We start from the raw sequence: 17,653 nt of genomic DNA on the forward strand, positions 1-17,653 counted from the left end.
AAACAGAGGGTGCACACACAGCCCTCGTATGCGCCATCGGTCCGCTGATGGGCGTGACAAATGAATGGCTAACACTGCACGTATTATACCATGACGCCATTGAAGACAGTCCTCCGGGATGTTGAATTTTTTCCGGCAGTGTAATTATAATTCGGCACATCACTGTCTTTATTGCCACGTGGATGATACATGATCATTGTAAAATTGTGTACTAAGTAAGATATTCTTTAAAAGGACAGCGTATGCACTATAAAATAAATTTCTGAACAACAAACAAAAGAGTTAAAGACGACGGTGCATAATATGATTTTTCAAATTATGGCAGCGTATTCCATATACACGAAGAAACTGGTACACCTGTCTAATATCGTGTACGGCCTCGGAGAGCATGCAGAAGTGGGGCAACACGACGTGGCATGGACTCGACTAATGTTTGAAGTAGCGTTGCACGGAACTGTCACCATGAATCCTGCAGGGCTGTCCGTAAATCAGTCAGAGTACGAGGGGATGGAGGTCTCTTCTGAATAGCACGTTGCAGGGCACCCCAGATATGTTCAATAATGTACATATCTGGGGAGTTTGATGGCCAGCGGAAGTGTTTAAACTCAGAAGACATTCTGTAGCAATTCTGGACGTGTGGGGTGTCACAGTGGTCTGTTGGAATTGCCTAAGTCCTTCGGAATGCACAATGGACATGAATGGATGCAGGTGATCAGACAGGATGCTTACGTACGTGTCACCTGTCAGAGTCGTATCTAGACGCATCAGGGGTCCCACATCACTCTAATAGCACACGCCTCACACCATTACACAGCTTCCACTAGCTTGAGCAGTCCACTGAAGACATGCAGGGTCCATGGATTCATGAGGTTGTCTCCATACCCGTACACGTGCAACCGCTCGATACAATTTGAAACGAGACATGTCCGACCAGGCAACATGTTTCCAGTTATCAACAGTCCAATATCGGTGTTGACGGGTCCAGGCGAGGCGTGAAGCTTTGTGTCTTGCAGTCATCAAGGGTACACGAGTGTGCCTTCGGCTCTGAAACCCCATATTGATGTTATTTCGATGAATTGTTCGCACGACGAGACTTGCTGATGGTTCATCACTGAAATATGAAACAATCTGCGAAAGGGTTGCACTTCTGTCACGTAGAACGATTGTCTTCAGTCGTCGTTGGTCCCATTGTTGCAGGATCTTTCTCCGGCGCCCACGATGTTGGAGATTTGATGTTTTTTCCGGACTCCTGACATTCACGGTACACTAGTGAAATGGTCGTAAGGGACAATCGCCACTTCATCGCTACCTCAGAGATAGTGTGTCCTATCGCTCGTGCGCCGACTATAACGCTACGTTCACTCACTTAAATCTTGACAACCTTCCATTGCAGCAGCAGTAACCAGATAGTTGTTGTCTTATATAGGCGTTGCAGACCGCAGCGCCGTATTCTGCCTGTCTACAGATCTCTGTATTTCAATATGCCTATACCAGTTTCTTTGGCACTTCAGTGTGTACCATAAATGCAAAAGTTTGTGTGCAGGTATGTTTGTTACTCCTTCACGCAGAAACGGCTCTGAATTAACACATTGGCCGCTTTTAAAAGTGTGTACTACAAGAAATTTTTTCATTTGAAGAATATAACCCGAAATGTGGAACAATAATTCCTCTTAGAAAAAGCTATTTGCTCTTTAACTTTTGAACTGTATCGTATTGTGAAAATGCTTTTGTTGTTTAATATATCCTACATAATACGATTCATCGTAATGAACACAACGCTTATACAATCCTCAAAGTGTTTAATTCATACTTTCATACAATCTTGTTGCATTTTAGCCGTTGAGCGTCGGGCTTATCTTAAAGCTTCTGAGACGCTTGAAGACTCACAACGACAAGGCCATTATATGCTGTACGGTAGACGTCGTTCCATTACATGTAGAACGTGGTAGGCTTTAAGTGAGGCTGGATTTGATTATGATATGCCAGCGTATCCGTTGTTAACAGGCACACACGTGAGGCTAAGCGATGTTGTTGCTCGTACGAATACAAGATTCGTGCTGCACCGGTCTACAAATTGCTTATTTCCTTTATTCGTAGAGTTAGTATGTTTGCTATTCCTTCACGCTGAAGTAGCCGGACGAATTTGGATGAACTTCGGAATGAAGATAGCGTATACCCCGTATCAACACATAATTTATCTTTTATTCCGGAAGGAAGACCCCACTGTTCTCGTGGGATGGGTAACTTGACTAAAAAGTCATCCATGGAAGTTAACTATCATCCCAACAAACTAGCTTTTCCAGTTCAAACGCTTTCAGCCCCGGTTGAATGCGGCCTCCTCAATCACTGTAAATTAATGTCAAGGGCAAACGTTTAAAGTGGGAGGTAACCATCTGGGCACACCATGTTTTTGACACGGATAGCCCTACGTTGGCTGCTCGCGTATATCGACAAGCAGAAACCTCTACATATGTGGAGGGAACAAGAAGTCCTGGAGCGCTGTTTACAGAGGCGTACTGCAGCAGGTTTGTGGATCTGCATACACACTAGAGCAGTTATGATCTTTTCCGTGATAAGCACGTCGTAAACATTCGTGACATTAGTTACTCATTTTCCTGGTACATTTTATAATTCACTACTCGGTCGCGTAAAATCTTTTTCCTTACGTAAACGAGTGAGTTGTGAGCGACATGTATTCTGTCATCTTCTCCCATCGTCTCATTCTTTTTCTTTTTTTCTCCTATGTCGCGCCGTTGCTGCGTCGCAACTGTCTCGTGCCTCAGTACCTCCAAGAGTAAACTTCTGTGATGGCGCATACGCGTGGATCTTGAGCTTCGGATTTAACATTTCTTTATAAACAACTGTTGAATAGCGGGTAACACCTCGAGGCGCAGCTGCTGCATCAAAAAAGAAGGAAACGTATGGATTTAAACGTTAAAACATTGTATGTAAGACGACACATCGTAGGGCATTATGTAGACCATTGGTCGCACTGTTCTTCCGGCAGCAGGGTGTTTACGCCGGTGATCATTTGCATGGCAGACTCTACGCAGCTCGGACAGAGCGGCGCAGCACCTCCGTGTGCGGCCATAGGGAGCATTTCGAATGGACGAAGACTCCCGAGCTGCAGCTAGGCCGTGGTTTAGTGAACAGGTACTTGCAACAATAGTAAGTGCAAATTTCGTACACTTGTGTATGGCCGCAAATTTCGCTGGCCGCAGTTTTCGTACAGGGCGTTTCAAGATGAAGATGAAGAGATAGAGAAAGTATATGAGGATACTTAAAGGGGAACACAATACATAAAGGAACATGAAAAATCTAATAATGGGGGACTGGAGTGCAGTTGTAGGGGAAGCAGTAGAAGAAAAGGTTACAGGAGAATATGGGCTTGGGAGAAGGAATGAGAGAGGAGAAAGACTAATTGAGTTCTGTAATAAATTTCACCTAGTAATAGCGAATACTCTGTTCAAGAATCACAAGAGGAGGAGGTATACTTCCAAAAGACGGGGCGATACGGGAAGATTTTAGTTAGATTGCATCATAATCAGACAGAGATTCAGAAATCAGATACTGGATTGTAAGGCGTACCCAGGAACAGATAGGGATTCAAATCACTATGCAGTAGTGATGAAGAGTAGGCTGAAGTTCAACAGATCAGTCACGAAGAATCAATACGCAAAGAAGTGGGATACAGAAGTACTAAAGTTTTCTCTAAGGCTATAGATATAGCAATAAGGAATAGGTCAGTAGGCAATACAGCTGAAGAGGAATGGACATGTCTAAAGAGGGAAATCACAGAAGTTGTAAAGGAAAACATAGGTACAAAGAAGGTAACTGCGAAGAAATCGTGGGTGGCAGATGAAATACGTCAGTTGATCGATGAAAGATGAAAGTAAAAAAAATGTTCAGGGCAATTCAGGAATACAGAAATACAAGTCGCTGGGGAATGAAATAAATAGGAAGTGCAGAGAAACTAAGACGAAATGGCTGCATGATAAACGTAAAGATATCGAAATAGAAATGATTGCAGAAAGTACTGACTCAGCATACAGGAAAGTCGAAACAAATCAAGGGTGGTAACATTAAGTACAACGGGAATTCCACTTTTAAATGCAGAAGAGAGAGCGGGTACATGGAAAGAGTACATTGAAGGCCTCTATGAAGGGGGAGATTTGTCTGATGTGATAGAAGAACAAACAGGAGTCGATAGGGGATCGAGTATTAGAAAGTTCAAGAGAGCTTTGGAGGCTTTAAGACAGAAGGGATAGATAACATTCCATCAGAATTACTAAAATCATTGGAGGAAGTGGCAAAAAAAGAAAAAACGACTGTTCACTTGGTGTGTAGAATGTATGAGTCTGACGACTTACCACCTGACTTTCTGAAAACTATCATACACACAATTCCGAAGACTGCAAGAGCTGACAAGTTCGAACATTGTCGCATAATCAGCTTAACATCTCATGCATCCAAGTTGCTGATAAGAAAATGTAGGGAAGAACGGAAAAGACAATTGAGGATGAGATGACGATCAGTTTGGCTTTAGGAAAGGTAAAGGCACCAGAGAAGCAATTCTGACGTGGCGATTGATAATGGAAGCGAGACTAAAGAAAAATCAAAACACTTTCATAAGATTTGTGGATATGGAAAAAAGCGTACGGCAATGTAAAATGCTGCAAGATGTTCGAAATTCTGAGAAAGATAGGGGTAAGCTATAAGGAGAGATGAATAATATACGACCAAGAACGAAGTGCTCGGATTAAAAATGGTGTAAGACAAAAATGTAGTGTTTCACCCCTACTATTTAATCTATATGCCGAAGAAGTAATAACGGAATCAAAAGAAAGGTCCAAGAGCGGGATTAAGATTGGAGGTGAAAGGATATCAGCGATATGATTCGCTGATGATATTGCTATCCTGAGCGAAAGTGAAGAAGAATTATATGATCTGCTGAATGGAAGGAACAGTCTAATGAGTAAAGAATATGGACTGAGAGTACATCAAAGAAAGCCGAAAGTAATGAGAAGTAGCAGAAATGAGAACAGCAAGAAACGTAACTTCAGGATTGATAATTGCGAAGTAGGTGAAGTTAAGGAATTCTGCTACCTAGGCAGCGAATAACCAATGACGGTCGGAGCAAGGAGGGCATCAAAAGCAGACTAACAATAGCGATAAGGGCGTTCTTGGCCAAGAGAACTCTACTAGTATCAAACATAGGCCTTAATTTGAGGAAGAAATTTCTGAGAATGTTCATCTGGAGCACAGTATTATATGGTAGTGAAGCACTGCAGCAAAACCGAAACAGAAGAGAATCGAAGGATCTGGCTTGTGGTGCTACAGAGGAATGATGAAAATTAGGTGGACTGATATGGTAAGGAATGAGGAGGTTCTGCGCAGCACCAGAGAGGAAAGGAATATGTGGGAAATTCTGACAAGAAGAAGGGACAGGGTGGTGGGACATCTGTTAAGATATCAGGGAATGACTTTCACAGTACTAGAGGAAGCTGTAGGGAGCAAAAACTGCAGAGGAAGACGGAGACAGATCCAGCAAATAATTGAGGACGTCGGCTGCAAGTGGTACAGAACAAGAAGCTGGCACAGGAGACGAATTCATGGTGGGCTGCATCAAACCAGTCAGAAGACTAATGACCCCCCCAAAAAAGCTTTGAAGGGTTGTAGCACGTGTGTTGAAAAACAAGATACGGATAGAAACTCGTGTCCGGAAACATTATCCACCTACGCTCCAGAGCTTCTAAGTTATAGGTGTCGGCGCCTGTGTATGTATGTAAACACGTGTTACAAACTTTCAGGGACGATGGAGAAGGATAAACGTATGAATCTGAGGTGAAGGACGCTGGTCCGGTAACGAAGGGGTGGAAAGTTATAAGCGATAACCATTGTGATACGTCTGACAGTGGAACACATGTACCGGTACCGTTGTTGCTGAGATTGTAGGGCTGGCAATTTGCAGTGGTGGTACTATGGACCAAAAGTAGAAAAAAAAATCTAGTAAACATGGGCTCTAAAATACGTTCCTGAGTAGCTATGAGCACATGTTCTATCTTCGCTACGGTCACCTCTGTTGAACAAGTACTCATAGCTCCTCAGGAATGTATTTTAGCCCAAGATTACTATACACTTCTTTCTCTTTTTGGTCCGTACGGTCACATCCTAGAGTTGACTACCCTACAATCTTACGAATACCGGTACTGGTTTATACACTAATGGCCATTAAAATTGCTAAACCACGAAGATGACGTGCTACAGACGCGAAATTTAACAGACAGGAAGACGATGCTGTGATATGCAAATGATTAGCTTTTCAGACCATTCACACAAGGTTGGCGCCGGTGGCGACGCCTACAACGTGCTGACATGAGGAAAGTTTCCAACCGAGTTCTGATACACAAACAGCAGTTGACCGGCGTTGCCTGGTGAAATGTTGTTTTGATCCCTCGTGTAAGGAGGAGAAATGCGTATCATCACGTTTCCGACTTTGATAAAAGTCGGATTGTAGCCTATCGCGATTGCGCTTCATCGTATCGCGACATTGCTGCTCGCGTTGGTTGAGATCCAATACTGTTAGCAGAATATGGAATCGGAGGGGTTCAGGATGGTAATACGGAACGCCGTGCTGGATCCCAACGGCCTCGTATCACTAGCAGTCGAGATGACAGGCATCTTATCCGCATAGCTGTAACGGATCGTGCAGTCACGTCTCGGTCCCTGAGTCAACAGATGGGGACGTTTGCAAGACAACAACTATCTGCACGAACAGTTCGACGACGTTTGCAGCAGCATAGACTATCAGCTCGGAGACCATGGCTGCGGTTACCCTTGACGCTGCATCACAGAGAGGAGCGCCTGCGATGGTGTACTCAACGACGAACCTGGGTGCACGAATGTCAAAACGTCATTTTTTAGGATGAATCCAGGTTCTGTTTACAGCATCACGATGGTCGCATCCGTGTTTGGCGACATCGCAGTGAAAGCACAATGGAAGCGTGTATTCGTCATCGCCATACTGGCGTATCACCCGGCGCGATGGTATGGGGTGCCATTGATTACACGTCTGTCACCTCTTGTTCGCATTGACGGCACTTTGAACAGTGGACGTTAGATTTCAGATGTGTTACGACCCGTGGCTCTACCCATCATTCGATCCCTGCGAAACCCTACATTTCAGCAGGATAATGCACGACCGCATGTTGCAGCTCCGGTACGGGCCTTTCTGGATTCAGAAAATGTTCGACTGCTGCCCTGGCCAGCACATTCTCCAGATCTGTCACCAACTGAAAACGTCTGGTGAATGGTGGCCGAGCAACTGGCTCGTCACAATACGCCAGTCACTACTCCTGATTAACTGTGATATCGTGTTGAAGCTGCATGGGCATCTGTATCTGTACACTCCATCCAATCTCTGTTTGACTCAATGCTCAGGCGTATCGAGGCCGTTATTACGGCCAGAGGTGATTGTTCTCGGTACTGCCTTCTCAGGATCTAGGCACCCAAATTGCGTGAAAACATAATCACATGTCAGTTCTAGTATAATATATTTGTCCAATGAATACCCGTTTATCATCTGAATTTCTTCTTGGTGTAGCAATTTTAATGGCCAGTAGTGTATATTCCACTGTAGAGGTATCAGAACCATTTCCGGTTATAACTTCCGACTGGTTCGTTGCAGAACCGGGGTCCCTTACCTCAAGTTAATACATGTGTCCCTCTCCATCATCCCTGAAATTTTGTAATATGATCACAGAATCGCCATGTATATAGATATTAAGTGCCTGCGCCTATAATTTGGACGCCCTATAGCGTCGTTGGATAACGTTTCCGGACACGGGTTCATATCCTCAGTTTGTTCCCCAAGATGCCTTCCACGTCTTCTCGAAGTTTATCCATGTAACTATGAAACACCCTGTATATCTAAAGCTGCGAGAAGGAGACGAAGGAACGCTGCGGCGCCCAAGAGCTGACTTGCGCCGCCTCGCCCCTCCCACAGCATAGCGATCCCCCAGGCCAGGGGTCAGTGCCTGGCAGGCGTACTCCGCGGCCGGGAACCCGCGAGCAGGAACGGCCCGGCCCCCGTCCGCGTTCCCTGCTCTAGCCGCTAGCGTCTAGCCTACCGGATGACGCGCAGCCAGCCGGGCCGGCCAGACAGGCGATGTTTGTAACATGAGTGCGCGCCAAGGGCGGACGGTCACTTTCCGCCAGCCTCCCATATATCTGTGATGCTAAGTGCTGCATGTCTAATACGACCTCTTACAAATGCGGCTGGCACCAGGCTCACTCTAAATAATTCATTAACTATTTACAACTATGAGGCGTGCAAAACTTGCATAGGCAACGACGCTTGCGGAGCGGCAGACCTGCATTCGCAGACGTGCTTCGTCTCGGGGAGAACACCTAGACGTGCCTAGGGAAGCTGCTTCTCTGTTCCATTGCACACGGATGCCAGCACGAGACAGCAGAAATTTTGGAAAGACAAACTTCTTCGGTTTTTGATGCCAAGCTAAGCATACCAAATAGAAAAAAAGAAAGAGAACAACCCCCTCAGGAGACATGACGCTGATACCTTGTAACACTGCCTAGGCTCGGAAACGGCTTTACTTCGGCAGTGGAAGAGAGTCTACATATTTCTTTAAGTATGCTGTATCCCTGGAACAGACTCTTTGAACGAAGGGAGCGAAAAGTTACAATTCTGCGGAACTTCGACAGTATAAGAGTCGAAGAGCATGTAGGGAAGTACACTACAACCACATCTGGCCGTAATAACGGTCTTGATACGCCTGGGCATTGAGTCAAACAGAGCTTGGATGGCGTGTACAGGTATACCTGCCCATTCAGCTTCAACACGATACCACAGTTCATCAAGAGTAGTGACGGTGTATTCTGACGAGCCAGTTGCTCCGCCACCATGGACCAGACCTTTTCAGTTGGTGAGAGATCTGGAGAATGTGCTGGCCAGGGCAGCAGTCGAACATTTTGTGTATCCAGAAAGGCCCTGTCTGTGCATTATCTGCAGGAATGTAGGGTTTCGCAGGGATCGAATGAAGGGTAGTGCCACGGGTCGTAACACATCTGAAATCTAACGTCCACTGTTCAAAGTACCGTCAATGCGAACACGAGGTCACCGAGACGTGTAACCAATGACACCCCATATCATCACGCCAGGTGATACGCCAGTATGGCGATGACGAATACACGCTTCCAATGTGCGTTCACCGCGATGTCGCCAAACACGGATGCGACCATCATGATGCTGTAAACAGAACCTGAAAAAATGACGTTTTGCCACTCGTGCACCCAGGACCGTCGTTGAGTACACCATCGCAGGCGCTCCTGTCTGTGATGCAGCGTCAAGGGTAACCGCAGCCATGGTCTCCGAGCTGATAGTCCATGCTGTTGCGAACGTCGTCGAACTTTTCGTGCAGATGGTTGTTATCTTGCAAACGTCCCCATCTGTTGACTCAGGGATCGAGACGTGGCTGCACGATCCGGTACAGCCATGCGGATAAGATGCCTGTCATCTCGACTGCTAGTGATACGAGGCCGTTGGGATCCAGCACGGCGTTCCGTATTACCCTCCTGAGCCCACCGATTCCGTATTCTGCTAACAGTCATTGAATCTCGAGCAACGCGAGCAGCAATGTCGCGATACGATGAAGCGCAATCGCGATAGGCTACAATCCGACCTTTATCAAAGTCGGAAACGTGATGGTACGCATCACAACAACGTTTCACCAGGCAACGCCGGTCAACTGCTGTTTGTGTATGCGAAATCGGTTGGGAACTATCCTAATGTCAGCACGTTGTCGGTGTCACCACCGGCGTCAACCTTGTGTGACTGCTCTGAAAAGCTAATCATTTGCATATCACAGCATCTTCTTCCTGTCGGTTAAATTTCGCGTCTGTAGCACGTCATCTTCGTGGTGTAGCAGTTTTAATGGCCAATACTGGATATATGTGTGTGTGGGGAGGGGGCGGGGAGGGGAGGAGGAGGAAATGGTTGGGTTGTTTGGGGGAGGAGACCAAACAGCGAGGTCATCGGTCTCATTGGATTAGGTAAGGATGGGAAAGTAAGTCGTCCGTGACCTTTCAAAGGAACCATCCCGGCATTTGTCTCAAGCGATTTAGGGAAATCACAGAAAACCTAAATCAGGATGGCCGGACGCAGGATTGAACCGTCGTCCTCCCGAATGCGAGTCCAATGTACTAACCACTGTGCCACCTCGCTCGGAAAGCAGTGGTTCAGAAGAGGGTGAGACAGGATTCTACCTGATCCTCGACGTCATTCATTCTGTACACTCAGAAAGCAGTAAAGGAAACCAAAGAAAAAGTTGCAGGAGAAATTACAGTGCAAGGGCAAGAAATAAAAAGTCTGAAATCTGCCGAGGCGCCAAAGGACTTGGAAGAGAGGTGGACAGTACCTTGGAAGGGGAATATACGATGAACATTAACAAAAGTTAAAAACGTGTAATAGAATGTAATCGAATTAAATCATGTGATACTGACGGAATTAGATTAGGGGACGTCCGTTAATTACGCGAGTCGAAAATGGGGAGAGGGGTTTGGAAAAATCTCACTGAAAAGGAGCTGGGGCAATGAAAATCTCACGTCAACATTCAATTAAGAGAACATACGTTACTCAAACGCAAAATATTTTGTTTTATTAAATTACTCCCAAAGAAAGACAATATCAAAGTAGACACTAGTCTTTTAGGTCCCTCTGAACTGAACCGTGCAAGTGCCCGAGATTCCCTGATATGAAACAATTGCCGCACAAGTGACAGATTTCATTCGGGTCGTTCTTTGCCACGCCGGTCGAAATCACTGCGTGCCAAACAGTAAGTGAATTGTGATATTCTGCAACATATATAACGCCGATTTTATTGTGTTCAACATGAGCAAAAAATTTACATCATTTTTGATTTTACAATGTGTATGCCAAGCGGAGTGTCGACAAGTCGGAACACACGTGTGTGGCAGAATTGTGGAACGAAGCTAAGCTAAAGTTCACCGATAAGATTTCTCTTAGTAATCATATACATCAAGAGACTAAACAACTACATAATTATGCGGTTTAAATGAAGATAGAAACAACTACAAAGTAAGTTAAAGTTCAATGACGTTTAATGTATATAACATAACAACAAATAATCAATTTTGAAGAATTCATCAAGACAATTAATCGTGGAGCCTTTTTGTCCGTCTCGCTCTGCCTGTCCATCCGTGCGAATGCTTCTCTGGGTTTGCATGTTTAAAATAAAGTGCTTTTAACCACGTGTTAAAAACAATGTTTCATACACTTTATAAATGAAACATGGTTTTATTAAAGTGTTTTAATCAGCGTTTAAAACAAATAAAAATCATTTATATGTATTTTTATCCAAGTATGGGTAAACCTCACGAGAAGGGAAGGGTGGTGCAATTTTAGAGAAAATCCGTCACGTAATTAATGACCTCCCCTCAGGGATTGAGACACTAAAAATATTAGTTAAATTTTGGTATTTGGCAGTAAAATAATTGATAATGGGCGAGATAGAGGGGATATAACATGTTGAATGACAATGGTGAAAAAACCGCTTTTAAAAAAGAGACATTCGCTTACAGCGAATATAAATGTAAGTGGTAGCAAGACTTAACTGAAGGTATTTGTCTGGAATATAGCCTAGTATGGAAGAGAAACGGGGTCGATAATCAGTTTCGACAAGAAAAGAATAGAAGCTTTTGAAAAGTGCTGCTACAGATTAATGCTGAAGATCTGATGGATAAATTGCGTAACTAATGAGGAGATACTGAGTGGATTTGTGACAAAAAGAATTTATTGGTTCATAAGACTTCAAGGAATCCAAATGTTGGAGGGGAGTGTGTGTGTGTGTGTGGGGGGGGGGGGGGGGGGGTGTGTGTAAAATAGTAGAGAGAGACCAAGAAATGAATACAGTAATTAAGTTGAAATGGATGTAGTTTGCTGTAGTTATTCCGAGGTAAAGAGGGTTGCGCAGTAGAGTGGGATGGAAAGCCGCTCCAAACCAGTTTTCGGACTGAATACAACTACAAAACAACATGCCACATCCAGCAGTAGCCACTCAGTGATAATTAGACTCCGCAGAGCCACCAAACTGCGCGGATGCTGACTGCTACATAGCACCCACCAGATATTTTGTGTGGGATTAAGATCGGATGACTTAGAGGCCCAGTTCAGTGACGACGGAATACGGTGACTGAGTGTTTGTCAGACCAGGAACACACTAATGTAGCACTGTTAATACGTCTGTTGTTATCTAGGAGGGCTTTTAGGCCGTGTTACATGGCTGCAGGTAGTACACCATCCCTTCTACCTAGGCCGCGTTGAGCCACCAACGAATCGGGCAACTTCATTCATGGAATAGTCTTGAGTACGTGCTAACGCGACACCTCCTTCCTGTCGTCCTTTCACGTCGACACATCTTCTTACTGCGCTAATTGCATACAACGAACCGTCTGGCACATACACACCACTTCACTGGTGCGATGTACGTCGGCGGTGGAGGGTCGCGTGATCGCCTGGTTCTTCACAATCTGCAGCTCTTTCAAGGGGAGCGAGCTTACCAGAAGGTATAGTTCGATATGTCGTTACATATCAGGTCACCACTAGCATTGTTCCACGTACAATCGGTGTGCACGCGACAGCATGCGTAGCTAATATGTTCCAAAACGCTGCGAATAAGAACGGCATTTTACGGTGCTCATACTTCTTCTGTTTGAGATAAAGAATTACGGTCAAGTGTGTTCGATACCCCTTTGCATTACGTACCATTCGTATACCCAACAGAAGGACAGCTTAGTGTCACTATCCTACAGTACAAGGATAAAAGTACGAATATTACGCCGGCCGAAGTGGCCGTGCGGTTCTAGGCGCTGCAGCCTGGAACCGCGAGACCGCTACGGTCGCAGGTTCGAATCCTGCCTCGGGCATGGATGTGTGTAATGTCCATAGGTTAGTTAGGTTTAACTAGTTCTAAGTTCTCGGGGACTAATGACCTCAGAAGTTGAGTCCCATAGTGCTCAGAGCCATTTGAACCATTACGAATATTACACACCTCCTCCTGCTTAGGTAGATAGAGCAAATATGTTCCTGCTCTTTGCTTTTTATGTGGTCTACGGTGGGCTTGATGGGACTTATGGAGACACCATTAGTTCATGGGGGGTTCCTCGGAAAAACTTACAAAAAGGCTTCTTACTCGTACAATATTTTCGCCGTCGCCAGAGGACCAAAACTTTGCCGAGGAATCCAAGAGGGCAATGGGCAGCAAAGGGCTGTACATTTTACGATATATTCCTAGGGCACCGATCTCGAACAGTCTTGAAAATTTTCTTGATGTCTTTATCCGTTTCCAAGATATACACTCCTGGAAATTGAAATAAGAACACCGTGAATTCATTGTCCCAGGAAGGGGAAACTTTATTGACACATTCCTGGGGTCAGATACATCACATGATCACACTGACAGAACCACAGGCACATAGACACAGGCAACAGAGCATGCACAATGTCGGCACTAGTACAGTGTATATCCACCTTTCGCAGCAATGCAGGCTGCTATTCTCCCATGGAGACGATCGTAGAGATGCTGGATGTAGTCCTGTGGAACGGCTTGCCATGCCATTTCCACCTGGCGCCTCAGTTGGACCAGCGTTCGTGCTGGACGTGCAGACCGCGTGAGACGACGTTTCATCCAGTCCCAAACATGCTCAATGGGGGACAGATCCGGAGATCTTGCTGGCCAGGGTAGTTGACTTACACCTTCTAGAGCACGTTGGGTGGCACGGGATACATGCGGACGTGCATTGTCCTGTTGGAACAGCAAGTTCCCTTGCCGGTCTAGGAATGGTAGAACGATGGGTTCGATGACGGTTTGGATGTACCGTGCACTAATCAGTGCCCCCTCGACGATCACCAGTGGTGTACGGCCAGTGTAGGAGATTGCTCCCCACACCATGATGCCGGGTGTTGGCCCTGTGTGCCTCGGTCGTATGCAGTCCTGATTGTGGCGCTCACCTGCACGGCGCCAAACACACATACGACCATCATTGGCACCAAGGCAGAAGCGACTCTCATCGCTGAAGACGACACGTCTCCATTCGTCCCTCCATTCACGCCTTTCGCGACACCACTGGAGGCGGGCTGCACGATGTTGGGGCGTGAGCGGAAGACGGCCTAACGGTGTGCGGGACCGTAGCCCAGCTTCATGGAGACGGTTGCGAATGGTCCTCGCCGATACCCCAGGAGCAACAGTGTCCCTAATTTGCTGGGAAGTGGCGGTGCGGTCCCCTACGGCACTGCGTAGGATCCTACGGTCTTGGCGTGCATCCGTGCGTCGCTGCGGTTCGGTCCCAGGTCGACGGGCACGTGCACCTTCCGCCGACCACTGGCGACAACATCGATGTACTGTGGAGACCTCACGCCCCACGTGTTGAGCAATTCGGCGGTACGTCCACCCGGCCTCCCGCATGCCCACTATACGCCCTCGCTCAAAGTCCGTCAACTGCACATACGGTTCACGTCCACGCTGTCGCGGCATGCTACCAGTGTTAAAGACTGCGATGGAGCTCCGTATGCCACGGCAAACTGGCTGACACTGACGGCGGCGGTGCACAAATGCTGCGCAGCTAGCGCCATTCGACGGCCAACACCGCGGTTCCTGGTGTGTCCGCTGTGCCGTGCGTGTGATCATTGCTTGTACAGCCCTCTCGCAGTGTCCGGACCAAGTATGGTGGGTCTGACACACCGGTGTCAATGTGTTCTTTTTTCCATTTCCAGGAGTGTAGATGTTCAAATTTACGTTTCCAAGATAAAGAGGTTCAAATTTACCCTACTTCTACACGTAAAATATGCACGTAAAATCCGGTGTGAGGCGAAAACGTAGTTTATATAGTCACTTAGTACGTAGAAATGTGCTGTAAAATGTCCCCGTTATCATTAGGGAAATGTACTGAAGCACATGCAAAACTTTTTTGTACGTAAAATCCTGTCTGAGGTCTAAAATTAGTTTTGCGTTATCTGTTTCACATAAGTAAACTATCTAAATTTAACTGACCAATACATATGTTTTTAAATAAGTTAACGGCCTGGTGAGTATGGGAAAGAAGGGAATCAGTGGAAGAATGCTCTTATCGGAGCACAAAAAAAAAGAAAAAAATGCGGGTACGTTCCTGTTTATATCTGTCTGAAAAATGGGGTACCAGTTGCTCCATTCTACCTTCTTCAGTACGTTCAAAAGTGATCCTAAAATTTTTGGCACGCTGAGATAGAATGGAAATGGCAACGAGTCGATGAAGTAATAAATACTGGAAGACAGTACACAATGGCTGCGTTATAGAAAGAGTGAAGAAGAGAATGGGAGTGTCAGAGAAAGAGACGCACACAGTGACAGCGGAGCATGGTTGACACTGACAGAACAGTGCTAGGAAAACAGTGGAGGAGACAGTACTAGAGAGGGCGTTGGGGGAGGCGGGAATAAAGAGAAAATGTAAGTGGGTGAGGGCTAGTGATAATGAGAGACAGAGCATATGACAATGACAACGAGGAAGGGACACATAGTGACAGTCACAAGATACAGCAGCAGTGGGATGGAGGGAATCAGATATTAACAGTAAGAGAGAGAGAGAGAAAGAGAGAGAGAGAGACAGTGAGAGGAGGCTGTAGTAGTGGTAGTACTAGGACAGAACGAAGGGAAACAGTGACAGACACAAAAAGATAATGACAAAGTGTTGGGCTGATTGAGTAAGTGAGAATGGGCAAGCAGGAGTGTACTGGTGTGAGAGCGACTGATGGACTATTGGGTGTGAGGAAGTTACAGTTAGGGAGCATGTGTGGGTTTGATTGAGATGTATGTTAAAAGAAAGCGTGAATATGTTCCCATGCCAAATATTTTGGTAACATTTTTAAAGGTGCTGAGGAAGGTAGAATGAGGCGGCTGGTACCCTGCTTTTCAGTCAGATTCTTTGAAATGAACAGGAACATAGTCGCATTTGCTGTGCTTCGATAGGGACATTTTTCCGCTGCTAATCTATTTGCCCTAGTATTGTTCGCAGGCTGCAAATGTCCCTCACCTCTGGAGGTACTTTTCTTGTGTGTGTGTGTGTGTGTGTGTGTGTGTGTGTGTGTGTGTGTGTGTGTGTGTGTGTGCGTGTGACAAGTTCCAAAGTGTAATCATAGTACAGATTCCAGCTCAAGCTGTAGGTTATGAAACAAAGCATTTCGTTGATGACTGCTTCACGAATCCAGGGATATACTGCCACTCGCACCCTTGATAGCTGATACGATATGGCCGAACACAATTGTCCAATAGTTCTAGGTTATTGCAAACCGTTAACCATAAATTCTAGAACAACCAGTTGTAATTAGTCTGACGTTGCTCCTGCGTAACTCATTTAAGAATCAACCATACTGAAAACACTGACTTAGCTTACATGCAGAAAGTATTACAAACCACCAACAAGACTTTGCATGTTCTGCGGGATGGAAACGAATAACTCCTGTCTGGCAAAGCACAGGGAGTGGGCCACGTGGGGCGTTGAAGTCTGAGAACGACGTCATCAAAGTTTTTTCTGATCGTGTTTGGAGTCATTATTAGCTACGCAACAAATTAGCCATCAGTATAATTTGGACGTGCGGACTATACCTAATAATCTTCCTATGCGCCTGCTTCATCTTTCCACAGTCCTTTGTTCTCATTATAATAGGGTAGTTGGGTTTTATATTACTGCAGTAGCGTTGTAGATAGATTTACGACTTTTACTTAGGAACCAAAACATTATGACCACCGCTCATCAGGAGACTGAGTGTTGCTTGCCGGCGTTGCAAGGTCTAAGTTGGTAAGGATAGTGTAAGAGCGGAGAAAAGACGAATGGAGAGTCGTTCTAACGACAGTATGGACCACAAATGGGGAAATCCGCTGACAGAAAAGACGTTGACAGAGGACGGATTGTCACGTGGGAACGAAATTCTGGGCAACAGCGAAGTTAGTCGGTTGTTCACAACAATATCAGTAACTGAGTCCGCCTTGATGCAAAACACCTTGTTATTCGTTTATTTCTTTATTTCACCAAACTAGTTTCGGCGACAAATGGATACTTTCATACTACCTATATTTCAAAAAACGAATAGTAAAAATGTAATAATGTGCCACTGTGTTTGTATAACCATGCTATTTTCTGCATGTTGTAGATTAAAAAACCCACTGATGATGATGATGTTTGTCGCCGAAACTAGTTTGGGAAAATAAAGAAATAAACGAATAACAAGGTGTTTAGCATCAAGGCGGACTCAATTTCTGATATTGTTGTTTTTCTATGCAAACACGGACCAAATGGAAGAGTTCCAAGATAAAATTATAGTTGGTTGTTCATGTGTCACTGTCGTGAGCATCCATGGAAGGTGGTTGAAGCACGGTGAAACTATGAGTAGGTGACAAGGTGTTAGATCTCCACCTCTCCTCACAGGACGTGGAGGTGGGATGCTTGCACGTTCTGTAAAGTAGAACAGGCGGGGATCTACGGCACATTCTGTGACAGAGTGCAGTGCTGGTGCAGACACAGGTGTTGGGGACCACACCGTTCCGTACACATTTTTGAACATGGGTCTCCATAACAGACGACTACGTGT

The sequence above is a fragment of the Schistocerca americana genome, chromosome 3, assembly GCF_021461395.2.
Source record: "Schistocerca americana isolate TAMUIC-IGC-003095 chromosome 3, iqSchAmer2.1, whole genome shotgun sequence".
Taxonomy (NCBI): domain Eukaryota; kingdom Metazoa; phylum Arthropoda; class Insecta; order Orthoptera; family Acrididae; genus Schistocerca; species Schistocerca americana.